The sequence below is a fragment of the Nycticebus coucang genome, chromosome 17 (assembly GCF_027406575.1).
Source record: "Nycticebus coucang isolate mNycCou1 chromosome 17, mNycCou1.pri, whole genome shotgun sequence".
NCBI classification, from domain to species: Eukaryota; Metazoa; Chordata; class Mammalia; order Primates; family Lorisidae; genus Nycticebus; species Nycticebus coucang.
Window position 1 is genome coordinate 65,762,714 of NC_069796.1, and position 12,290 is coordinate 65,775,003.

Below are 12,290 nucleotides of genomic sequence, written 5' to 3' on the forward strand. Positions count from 1 at the left end.
TATGTCCGATTACCTTTCTGAGTTGGCCCTGCCCTGGAAGCTTCCCAGGTTTATGAGCAGCATCAGGCAAATCCTTTGCTCACTGGTGGCCTCCTCTGGTTGCCCAGGGAGACAGGGAGTGTGGCTTCAGAATATCCAGAAGTGAGCCGTTTTGCTTTTGTTTGTGTCCTTGTGATCACAGCTTGCCTCAGCGGTGTTGATGTGCGTTCTTCAACTTTCTCTCTTGGTGTGGCTCAAATCCACCAGGATACTTACTAAATTCCTGTCCCTTAACTCTCCTTCTGGACGGGGGCCTATGTTTTAAGCTGGCTTTAGTCTGCCATCTTATCTCTCCCCCATTACCGCTTCTCCATTCTTGTGATGCTTTACTAAGAATAATGTCTTCCACGTCCATCCAGGTTAATATGAAGGATGTAAAGTCTCCATTTTTTTTTTAATAGCTGAATAGTATTCCATGGTGTACATATACCACAGTTTGTTAATCCATTCCTGGATTGGTGGGCATTTAGGCTGTTTCCACATTTTGGCGATTGTAAATTGAGCTGCAATAAACAGTCTAGTACAAGTTTCCTTATACTAAAAGAATTTTTTTCCTTCTGGGTAGATGCCCAGTAATGGGATTGCAGGATCAAATGGGAGGTCTAGTTTGAGTGCTCTGAGGTTTCTCCATACTTTTTTCCAGAAAATTTGTACTAGTTTGCAGTCCCACCAGCAGTGTAAAAGTGTTCCCTTCTCTCCACATCCACGCCAGCATCTGCAGTTTTGAGATTTTGTGATGTGGGCCATTCTCACTGGGGTTGGATGGTATCTCAGGGTGATTTTGATTTGCATTTCTCTAATATATAGGGATGATGAACATTTTTTCATATGTTTTTTAGCCATTCGTCCATCTTCTTTTTGTGTGTGTGTGTGTTTTAAGCAGGATTTGAGTTTTTTTTTTTTATTTTTTTTTATTAAATCATAACTGTATACAATGATATGATTATGGGGCATCATACTCTCACTTCATAAACCATTTGACACATTTTTATCACAGTGGTTAACATAGCCTTTCCGGCGTTATCTCAGTTACTGTGCCAAAACATTTACATTCTACATTTACCAAGTTTCGCAAATACCCCTATAATATGCACCACAGGTGTGATCCCACCGATTCCCCTCCCTCTACCCACCCCCCCCTTTCCCACTTCCCCCTATTGTTAAGTTGTAGCTGGGTTATAGCTTTCATGTGAGAGTCCCAAATTAGTTTCATAGTAGGGCTGTGTACATTGGGTATTTTTTCTTCCATTCTTGGGATACTTTACTAAGAAGAATATGTTCCAGCTCCATCCATGTAAACATGAAAGAGGTAAAGTCTCCATCTTTCTTTAAGGCTGCATAGTATTCCATGGTATACATATACCACAATTTATTAATCCATTCGTGGATCGATGGACACTTGGGCTTTTTCCATGACTTAGCTATTATGAATTGGGCTGCAATAAACATTCTGGTACAAATATCTTTGTTATGTTGTGATTTTTGGTCTTCTGGGTATATGCCCAGCAGAGGAATTACAGGATTGAATGGCAGATCTATTTTTAGATCTCTGAGTCTTTAGAGAAGGTTCTATTCATGTCTCTTGCCTGTTGATATATGGGATTGTTGGCTTTTTTCATGTGGATTAATTTGAGTTCTCTATAGATCCTAGTTATCAAGTTTTTGTCTGATTCAAAACATGGAAGAACAAATGGAAGAACAAATCCTTTCCCATTGTGTAGGTTGTCTCTTTCCTTTGGTTGTTGTCTCCTTGGCTGTACAGAAGCTTTTCAGTTTAATGAAGTTCCATTTGTTTATTTTTGTTGTTGTTGCAATTGCCATGGTAATCTTCTTGAAGTCTTTCCCAAGGCCAATATTTTCTAGTGTTTTTCCTATGCTTTCTTTGCGCACTTTTACTGTTACATGCCTTAAAGTTAAGTCCTTTATCCATCTTGAATCAATTTTTGTGAGTGGGGAAAGGTGTAGGTCCAGTTTCAGTCTTTTACATGTAGACATCCGTTCTCCCAACACCATTTATTGAATAGGGAGTCTTTCCCCCAAGTTATGCTCTTGTTTGGTTTATCAAAGATTAGGTGGTTGTAAGATGTTAGTTTCATTTCTTGGTTCTATTCCAAATGTCTATGTCTCTATTTTTGTGGCAGTACCATGCTTTTGTCTTGACCACTATGGCTTTGTAGTACAGACTAAAATCTGGTATGCTGATGACCCCAGCTTTATTTTTATTACTCAGAACTGCCTTAGTGATATGTTTTTGTTTTTTTTTCTGGTTCCATACAAAACGCAGAACCATTTTTTCCAAATCTTGAAAGTACAATGTTGATATTTTAATAGGAATGTCATTGAATAGGTAGATTGCTCTGGGAAGTATAGACATTTTAACAATGTTGATTCTGCCCATCCAGGAGCATGGTATGTTCTTCCATTTGTTAATATCCTCTGCTATTTCCTTTCTGAGGATTTCATAATTTTCTTTAATAGAGGTCCTTCACCTCCTTCATTAGGTATATTCCTAGGTATTTCATTTTCTTTGAAACTATGGTGAAGGGAGTTGTGTCCTTAATTAGCTTCTCATCTTGACTGTTATTGGCATATACAAAGGCTACTGACTTGTGGACATTGATTTTATATCCTGAAACATTACTTTATTTTTTGATGACTTCTAGGAGTCTTGTGGTTGAGTCTTTGGGGTTCTCTAAGTATAAGATCATGTCATCAGCAAAGAGGGAGAGTTTGACCTCCTCTGCTCCCATTTGGATTCCCTTTATTTCCTTGTCTTCCCTAATTGTATTGGCTAGAACTTCCAGCACTACGTTGAATAGTAAAGGTGACAGAGGACAACCTTGTCTGGTTCCAGTTTTAAGAGGAAAAGCTTTCAGTTTTATTCCATTCAGTAAAATATTGGCTGTGGGTTTGTCATAGATAGCTTCAATCAGTTTTAGAAATGTGCCACCTATGCCTATACTCTTCAGTGTTCTAATTAGAAAAGGATGCTGGATTTTATCAAATGCTTTTTCTGCATCTCTTGAGAGGATCATGTGATCTTTATTTTTGCCTCTGTTAATATGGTGGATAATGTTTATAGATTTGCGTATGTAAAACCAGCCTTGAATCCCTGGGAGGAAGCCTACTTGATCATGATGAATGATTTTTTTGTTGATAAGCTGCAATCTATTGACCAGGATTTTGTTGAGAATTTTTGCATCTATATTCATGATGAGATTGGTCTGAAATTCTCCTGTTTTGGTTGGGTCTTTTCCTGGTTTTGGTATCAGGGTGTTGTTTGCCTCATAGAATGTGTTGGGGAAGATTCCTTCTTCCTCAATTTTTTGGAATAATTTCTGCAGTACAGGAATAAGCTCTTCCTTGAACGTTTGATAGAATTCTGGTGTGAAGCCATCTGGACCAGGGTATTTTTTGGTTGGAAGCTTTTTTTTTTTTTTTTTTGTAGAGACAGAGTCTCACTTTATGGCCCTTGGTAGAGTGCCATGGACTCACATAGCTCACAGCAACCTCCAACTCCTGGGCTCAAGTGATTCTCTTGCCTCAGCCTCCTGAGTAGCTGGGACTACAGGCACCCGCCACAACACCCGGCTATTTTTTTGTTGCAGTTTGGCTGGGGCCGGGTTTGAACCCGCCACCCTCGGTATATGGGGCCGGTGACTTCACGACTGAGCCACAGGCGCCGCCCTGGTTGGAAGCTTTTTTATTGTTTCTTTAATCTCAGTGCTTGAAATTGGTCTGTTCAGGAGCTCTATTTCTTCCTGGCTAAGTCTAGGGAGAGGGTGTGATTCCAAATATTGATCCATTTCCTTCACATTGTCAAATTTCTGGGCATAGAGTTTCTGATAGTATTCAGAGATAATCTCTTGTATGTCTGTGGGATGAGTTATTATTTCCCCTTTATCATTTCCGATTGAGGTTACTAAAGATTTAACTTTTCCATTTATCATTAGTCTGTCCAATGGTTTATCTATTTTATTAATTTTTTCAAAAAACCAACTCCTTTTTTCATTAATTTTCTGAATGATTCTTTTGTTTTCAATTTAATTTATCTCTTATTTGATTTTGGAGATTTTTTTTCTTGTACTGACATTAGGCTTAGATTGTTCTTCTTTTTCCAACTTCATAAGATGGCTTGTGAGTTTGTTGATGCGCTCTCTTTCTGTTTTTTGAATGTAGCATCTAAAGCGACAAATTTTCCGCTCAAAACTGCTTTTGCAGTATCCCACAGGTTTTGGTAGCTTGTATCTTCATTGTTGTTATGCTTAAGGAAGTTAATAATTTCCTGTTTTATTTCTTCCTGCACCTATCTGTTATTCAACAGAAGATTGTTCAATTTCCATGTCTTCGTGTGGGGTCGAACGTTTTTGTTAGAGTTGAGTTCCACCCTTAGTGCCTTATGGTCTGAGAAGATACAAGGTTAAATTTCAATTCCTTTGATTGTGTTGATATTTGTTTTGTGTTCCACGATATTATCAATTTTGGAGAATGTTCCATGGGGTGATGAGATGAATGTGTATTCTTTATCTTTGGATGGAGTGTTCTATATGCATCTATCAAGCACAGTTGTTCTAGGGTCTCATTTAAGACCCTTGTATATTTGTTTAATTTCTGTTTAGAGGTTCTGTCCAGCTCTGTAATAAGAGTGTTAAAGTCCCCTGTTATTATGGTATTATCAGATATCATATTGCTCAGACTGAGTAAGGTCTGTTTCAAGAATCTGGGAGCATTTAAATTGGGTGCATATATATTTAGAATTGAAACATCTTCTTGTTGTATTTTTCCCTTGACCAATATAAAGTGACCATCTTTGTCTTTTTTGACTTTAGTTGCTTTAAATCCACATGTATCTGAAAATAAGATTGCAACTCCTCTTTTCTTCTGAATTCCATTTGCCTGAAAAATTGTCTTCCAACCCTTGACTCAGAGCTTTATTTTGTCTTTTGAAGCCAGGTGTGTTTCTTGCAGACAGCAGATGGATGGCTTGTGTTTTTTAATCCAGTCAGCCAATCTATGTCTCTTCAGTGGGGAATTCAAGCCTTTAACATTTATTGAGATAATTGGTAAGTGTGGTAGTGTTCTATTCATCTTATTTTGTGAGAGTCCATTGCTTAGTTTTACCTTTTGCATCAGTGTGGAGGTTAGGTTCTGCCCTTTAATTTCTGAGTTCTTACTTTGCTGTTGATCCATTTTGGTGGTCAATGTGTAGAAACAGGTTGAATTATTTCCTGTAGAGCTGGTCTTGTTGTGGCTAATTTCCTCAATGTTTGTATATTCGTAAATGATTTGATTTCTCCGTCAATTTCAAAGCTTATCTTAGCAGGGTACAGAATTCTTGGCTGGAAATTGTTCTGTTTAAGTACATTAAAGGTAGATGACCATTGTCTTCTTGCTTGTAGAGTTTCATTAGAGAAGTCTGCAGTCACTCTGATGGATTTGCCCCTGTAGGTCAACTGGCACTTACTTCTGGCAGCTTGCAGAATCTTTTCTTTTGTCTTGACTTTGGACAGGTTCATCACAATGTGTCTTGGAGCAGCTCGGTTAGAGTTGAGGTGACCTGGGGTCCAATATCCCTCTGAAAGCCGTGTGTCAGAATCTTTGGTGATATTTGGGAAATTTTCTTTTATAATATTCTCTAGTATGGCTTCCATTCCTGTGGGGCATTCTTCTTCCCCTTCTGAGATTCCTATAACTCATAAGTTGGAATGCTTCATAAGGTCTCATAATTCTGACAGTGAATATTCTGCTTTCTCTCTCTTCTTTTCTGCCTCTTTTACTATCTGAGTTATCTCAAGAACTTTGTCTTCTACCTCTGAAATTCTTTCTTCTGCATGGTCTAACCTGTTGCTGTTACTTTCCATTGCATCTTTATGTTCCCTAATTGACTGCTTCAGTTCCTTCAGTTCTACTATATCCTTTCTATATTCTTCATATCGTTCATCTCTTATTTGATTCTTTTTTTGGATTTCCTTTTGGTTATTTTCCACTTTAGTAGCACTTTCCTTCATTGTTTCCATCATTTCCTTCATTGTTTTCATCATGTGTATTCTAAATTCCCTTTCTGTCATTCCTAACATTTCTTTATTGGTGGAATACTCTGCAGTAGCTACCTCATGGTCCCGTGTAGGAGTTGTTCTGGACTGGTTCTTCATGTTGCCTGGAGTTTTCTGCTGATTCTTCCTCATGAGTGATTTCTTTTATCTGTTTCCTTGCCCTAATTTTCCTTTCACTTCCTTTTGCTCTTTAAGTTACTGTGTCTGTGGACTAAGGTTTTGATGAGTCCTTTTGGTATAGGACCAGAAGGATGAGAAGGTTGAAAAGCAAGAAGGGGTCAAAAAAAGAAGGAAAGAAGAAAAAAAATAGAGAAAGGAGATGGGGTGGGTAAAAGGAATATTGACAAAAAGAAGAGAGGCACAGAAAGAGGGAGACAGAGCAATATAGGTGTACAGTAGGGTATTTTGACACAACCTTAAAAAACCCCAACCTCTTGCGGTGCCCGGTTGGGTTGTTCCCTTGAGGTCAGCAGCTCTTTGCTAACCTGATCAGTCACAGTACCCCACCTTCCAAGTAGAGAGAAAAGACAAAAATGCTATAAATCAAACCCAAACAAGCAAACAGACAACTTTACTGGATAAAATTGGGAGAAAAATCAAATAATGGGGGGCAGAAACACTAGCAAAAATGAAGTTCTAGTTATTGAAAAAGGCAGCAATGGGAAATTGTATTTATACTAGAAAACTGGAGAAAGAAAAGAAAAAATCTGTATGGAAAAGGTTGAAATTAAAAAACAAAACAACAACAGCATCAAGATTAACAATAAACAAACAACACAAAACAAAACAAACAGAAAACAACCAAAATCAAAGCAGTATATATTTCTTGTTGAATATTGTATGAGGAACAGGTGATCTTCTGGAGTATGAGATGTTAATTACAATGCTGATACAACTGATTTCTCAAATTTCCTCCGCTAATTTCTCAAACCCCACAGGGTAGACACCCTAGGTCTCTCTTCAGCCCTCTTAAAAGGCACTTTAAGCTTCTAAAGTTGCTAAGCAGAAGCTTTTCCAGGAAAGTTCTTGTTGCTGGAATCACTGGTGAAGTGGGTATCCACTTTCCTAGTGTGCCAAAACCAGTTTCACTCTGCCCCTAAGGGTTAGGCTGTAAGGCGGCTCAGGCCCTGCCTTTAGGCTGCTCAGTCCCTAGGTTACTAGGCCCTGCCCTATCTTTGCTCTGCAATCCCTAGGGCAGACCTTGTTGGGGCAGTTCTCTCACAATGGCTCCCTGTAGCCCACAGTCAAACACTATTAGCTCTGTCTGTCCAGCTCAGCATCTCAGTCTGGGGTCTCAGACAATGCCCAAAATTCTCCGCACTCCCGCTCAAGCTCACCCCAAGGCCGTTCAACTGAGTGCCAAGTCCAAAAACACCAAAACAGTTTACAGCTAAGGTCTTTCCGGTTTGTAGTCTCACTGCTACTGCACTTACAGTTGTCTGTGGGATTAGACTGATGGAACACACGCGACTACTTGCCAGTTTTCCACTGTTTTTGTCCTCCTCTTGGGGTCCAGGAGTCTCTCACTGACTCCCTGTATCCTCAAAGGGATGATTATAGGCAGATCCCACCAGCCAGAGATGCCTGGAGTCTTATCTCCCCAGACTCACGGTGCCCAGATGCCTCCTCCCTTTCTTACGGACTATCACCTCAACTCTACCCTTGAACCCCTCAAGGTCATGACCTTGTTAATTCTGCTCATGCTCCTGGCCAAAGTTCCTTAACCTCAAGTTTCTTCTGTCATAGTTTCTTTCAAAGGACAATGTGGCTAGCATAATTAAAGATTTATTTGTTGTCACGTTTTTAATGGTTAAGACAACCATTAAGAAATTGAACACAGATTCAGTTAGAATAGGAATAACATTAACAAAGTTAATCAATAAGCATTATAATCATTACATTGGGAAATGAAGGGCAAGGCAGAAGTTAAGGCTGGCACTAATCTTTCTGGCATAGATTTAAAGTGATAATGCCAATAATCAAGATAGGAAATAGAAGGAAAGAAGGTAGTGAATTCTATTTTTGATATTTTAAGTTTGAATTACAAATTCAGTTGGTTTGGGCTACAAATACAGAAGGAGAGGGGTCGGGTGCAGGAGATGTTGTTAGAATAAACAGTTCTAGATGGTACTTGAAATCTTGGGAGTAAATGTTATCACTCAAGGAGAGGACGAGGGAAAAAGAAAAAAAAAAAAGAACCAAAGATATCAAGGAATGAAAGAGAATGAGGAGCGGTCAAAAGTCAGAGGAAAGCTATGGGCATGGAGGTGAGGAGAAGACGGGTAGTGAAATTTAATGATTTTCTGAGAGCCAGGAAGATTCCTCCAAGAAGGAAAGGCAGGAGGATTGTGCAAGATTAAAAAAACTGAAGAAAAGTGGCAGCACCTGTGGCTCAAAGGAGTAGGGTGCTGGCCCCATATGCCAGAGGTGGTGGGTTCAAAACCAGCCCCAGGTAAAAAAAAAAAAACAACAAAAAAACTGAAGAAAGGTCAAAGATGAAATTAAAACAGACCAGTGGATGTAGCAAATGGAAAATAAGCCACTGGAGTTTGAAAGAAGACTTTCTGAGTAAGAGGAATACAAACTAGGTGTTCATGGGCTGTTCAGTTGAAATAAAATGATGATGTGGGAAAACTAATGGATCTGGAAGTTCCAGCAGAGTAGAAGAGAGTAAATAAATGGAGTCTAGGTAAAGGTGTTAAATGTGAGTGTAGGCTTACTGTTGTTTTATTTTTTTCATAGATGGAGGGGTCAATAGGAAGACCTAAGTGTGCTTTTTAACAAGGGGCCTTTAAAGTGACTGGAGAGAGAGGCAAAAACAAATGCACAAAGTCCTATATTTGTAATATAGGCTTAATTTTAGCAAAGGTAATAGGAGCACTGCTCAAGGGCACATGTAATGTTAGTTTATTTCAAAAATAGGAAGGAAAAAAAGAAGTAAATATTGTAACACAATAGCTTCTATTTTGTTTGAAATGGAAGTTTCTCATCCCCTCAAAGTTGTGTATCAGAAAGGTAGGAGCCTACAAATCATATTGCAGCCCAATAATTGGTTGTTAATTTGGTGATTAGAAGCTTGAATATTTTACTGAGGAAGTCTATGAAATTCAAAATTATTCAGAGTTGGGGTTAAGAGTCATTTTTCTACACTAAACATATCTCACCTCCCCACCATACACATATGCACACAAACATATTTCACTCCAGTTTGTCTGCATTTGCTCAATGAACCCAAGTAGGCAGACTTAATTTTCTTTATAAAAAAAAGTTCTCTTGGGCGGCGCCTGTGGCTCAAGGAGTAGGGCGCTGGTCCCATATGCCAGAGGTGGTGGGTTCAAATCCAGCCCCAGCCAAAAAAAAAAAAAGTTCTCTTATCTTTTTGTTGTTGTTGTTATTCTACCTTAAGAAGAAAATCTGGAAAACTAGTTTATTCAAAATCATTTCTTTAAAGCAGAATTAAATCATAAATGGAAAAATTATCCCAAAGCTAGAAAAGGGCAAGACAGACTATTGAATATCTTTCATGATTGTTTCACATTGTCTAATGGATACCCTGGATTCTATAAGAGGAACATCTTGGTCTGACTTTCTACTGAGTTTGCTATTTTACATCTCTCTAATGGCAGAAAGTAACTTGAAGAAGTCTGATAAGAACATAAATTATTCTTACTCATCACAATGCAAATGAATTTTGTCAGGTAGATATCCAATTGATTTATGCCTTGTAAAATAAGATAACAAACATGATATTTTATGTCTTACATGATATTAAGAATTTTGAATTTATTAGCAAGTTCCTATGTATGTTCTTACTCATATAGGTATAGGAACTTTCCAAGTTCTTCTTTAAACTAGTTTTAACATCTTACTAATTAATGAATTAATTAAAATCTTTTGACATATGTTCGTTTCATATTTTTAAAGCCATGAGTTTATTTTTTGAAAATTGTGCTTTTAGCACAAAATAGTTAAGTAAACTGGATGACTACATTTTTAAAATATCTGTCTCAAAACTTGTCCTCTAGATCTTTGAAATAAACTTCATTATATTGATGTCACAGCATTAATAAAATAGATTTAAAGATATAGTCTCTCACATTTATATGGATTCACCACTTGAATATATTCATTTTTGTCAAGCAAAAATAAAATTAAGCAAAATAAAATTAGAACTCTGCATATTTCTATAAATAATAGAACCACCATTTTATTGAGAAAGAAATATTATACAGAGTGAATATTAGCTAACATGTTGAAAAGTATATCCTTAGTTACTGTGGAGCTGTTTTTACAATATAACCTTCAATTTGTCTAACAAGTTCCCTCAGGAATTAAGAAAATAAAACATACTGGCATAGAAAAAAACAATAGTTGAAAATTTTAGCACAACTACACGGACTACCTTCACATTTGGAGATAAATATTCATAACATATAATTAAGGCCTTAATTTTTCTTGTAATAAAATGGAAGAAATTATTCAATCTCTTAATTTTAAATGTAAAAAAAATATACGTAAAAACTGCTATTTAGAATAAGAAAATAAACCACAATGTTTTAAGAAAAAGGTATAAATTTACTAGTGCCATAAAAATAACTTATTTTATGAACTCCATTTTAGCTTAAAAATAAACATGTTCATGATTCAGGGGATGTATTGTTCTGGATACTTGTAAATGTTGACCTTATGTAGTTAGCAATTCATATGGACAGACTCACCATCAGAATAAGCCATTTCAACAACAAACCAACAAACTGACTCTGCACTTGTAACTCAGTGGCTAGGGCGTCAGCCACATACACAAGAGCTGGCGGGTTCAAACCCAACCCAGGCCTGCCAAACAACAATGACAATTACAACAAAAAAGAAAACAGGCAGGCATTGTGGTAGGTGCCTGTAGTCCCAGCTACTTGGGAGGCTGAGGCAAGAGAATCACTTAAGCCCAGGAGTTGGAGGTTGCTGTAACCTGTGATGCCACGGCACTCTACCCAGGGCGACATAGTGAGACTGTCTCAAAGAAACAAAAAAACAAACTAAGCTACTGTATTATTTCACACTAAACACATGGCTGTGCAGATGAGGCTTTCTAGTACAGACACTTGAAGGACAATTCTGAGTGTACGGCCAACATACTTCGTTTTTTTCTACCTTAGGGATTTTGCCTCCATCCATGTTTTAATAATTTTTGTATAGAGTAAGTAAGTATTTATGTTCATTAAAGAATAGTAAGGATATAGTTTGAAATGAAAAGCTTACTATACAAAATAGTTCAGAAAATGCCAAATGAGTAAATATAAATGTATATGTATAAAGCAGATAGTGGATGGATAGACACATACATGCTCATGTGTGTATATATACATATACACACACACAAGAACAAATATGCATATGTGTGTATATGTAGAAAAAAAGACTGGAAAGAAACCTTCTGAACTATTGACAGTAATATTTTTCTGAACCAATCTATAGTACATGTATTTTGTCACTGCCTTCATATTTTTCTCATTTTTTCTTAAATTTTCCACAGTGAAATGAATTTTATATAAAAGAAATCCTTGCTTTGCAATTTGTCACAACTTTGAAGAGACAAAAATAAGTGCTATGCATTTGTCTGTCTTCAAAGTTTTCATCTGCCATTTCCTAGCTTCTAAAGTTGAATATTCATGCTTCTATTGTTCTTACAATTGTTTCTATTTTGTAATTGAATTGAGTTCACTGACCGTGGTTCATGAGATTTCAGCCCTGGCAGGTTTGCTCATTAGCACCTTGCTCCTGAGTGCTGTAAATGCTTTGCTTCCTTTTATGCTTTTTTGAGTAAGTCACATGGCGTGACTCTCCATTTTTACAAGAACAAATCCCCTCCAGAGCGATACCAGTGGCAGAGTAGGAAAACACTGCAGGGTCATTTGTAAACTCAGCATCAAACTGGTTATTTTCAAGGAATTAACATAATTTTAGTAGTAATTAAACTAGAAGCAAATGATATAGCAGATATTTTGTTTTTTTAATTATTATGTTACTTCTACATGGTTGTAAAATAACCATGTAAAATAAATGTGACATTTGCAGAGGCATTTTTGGTATCGTTGAATGAGAAATATTAGTTAGGAAAAGTCCATGGAAATTCAATGCTGTTTCAGCAGTCAAGGGGTTATTGGAAGATGGTTGCTAAATAAAGCAGAGCCTGGTTAGCCT